The 964-nt window shown below is 28.1% G+C and overlaps 1 protein-coding gene across 1 annotated transcript in view; it reads right to left on the reverse strand.

The window, feature by feature from the left end:
* The window catches only part of Hexo1 (Hexosaminidase 1), a 60,085-nt gene that overhangs the window by 36,181 nt on the left and 22,940 nt on the right, over positions 1-964 (reverse strand). The window lies entirely within an intron of this gene.

Here is a 964-nt window from a genome sequence, read left to right on the forward strand (position 1 = left end):
TATCCATATATTCATATACAAATTATAAATATAATAGGTTAAAAAGTAAATGTTTTTAAAATATAATAGATAAAAATAATTGATGAAAGTAGTAATAAATATATATAAAAAAAGTAATAAATATTAAAAAGAATAAAAATTGGCCTTTCCATGTACTTAATGCATCATCATTTGTCCGGTTTATTTTTTAGGCTGAAAGCAGTTTATATGTAAATAAAGTATAAAGTATAATATACATCCATAAATAAGCATGCTTAAAAAAAAATAATTGTCTAAAGACGAGGCAGAGATGAATACAGGATAGATTTTAAATACAAAAAGAGGTCCCTGTTCAATATTCAGAGACTAATTTATTTTCAGCAACAGTTCTCGCATTGTTTCAATTTACAATTCAAGGAGCGCCGTCTTTTACAAAATAGAAACATGCTTCGAAGAAAGAAAAAAAAATCTGAGATCTATCCGATCATGAGAAACCATGCACCTGTTACGTGCAAGGACCTTTACGCTGTCACGTTCACTTTCACAACACAAGTGGTCTTTGTCAAGGAGTCGCCCATTGGAAACGGTATCAATCACTTTTCTTTAGCACGTGGTCACTACAGGAAATATATACACACCTAATTCGTCCTATTATTGCTTCATTCATAAAAGCACCAAAAATTAAATCACAAAAAAAATCTATAATTAAGTCCCTTATAAGCAGTAATGGCAAAAAAAATTAAATAAAACATCGACATTTTTTTCTCGATTGAAATGAATTGATGAACATTTCATTCATAATTTCATTTTATAAAACTAAAACATATCAACTTATTTTTAGTTCATCCATTATTATGAAACAGGGCCCTGGGCCCTGTTTCATAATAAATTACAAACTAATACTATTAGTCTTGTAGATTTATCTTAATTCAATTACACTGACTTGTACAATAGTAACTTGTACTTTAGTATTTTTTAATTCCTG

This window comes from Halyomorpha halys, unplaced genomic scaffold (assembly GCF_000696795.3).
Source record: "Halyomorpha halys isolate HHAL.00 unplaced genomic scaffold, Hhal_1.1 Scaffold621.1, whole genome shotgun sequence".
NCBI lineage: Eukaryota > Metazoa > Arthropoda > Insecta > Hemiptera > Pentatomidae > Halyomorpha > Halyomorpha halys.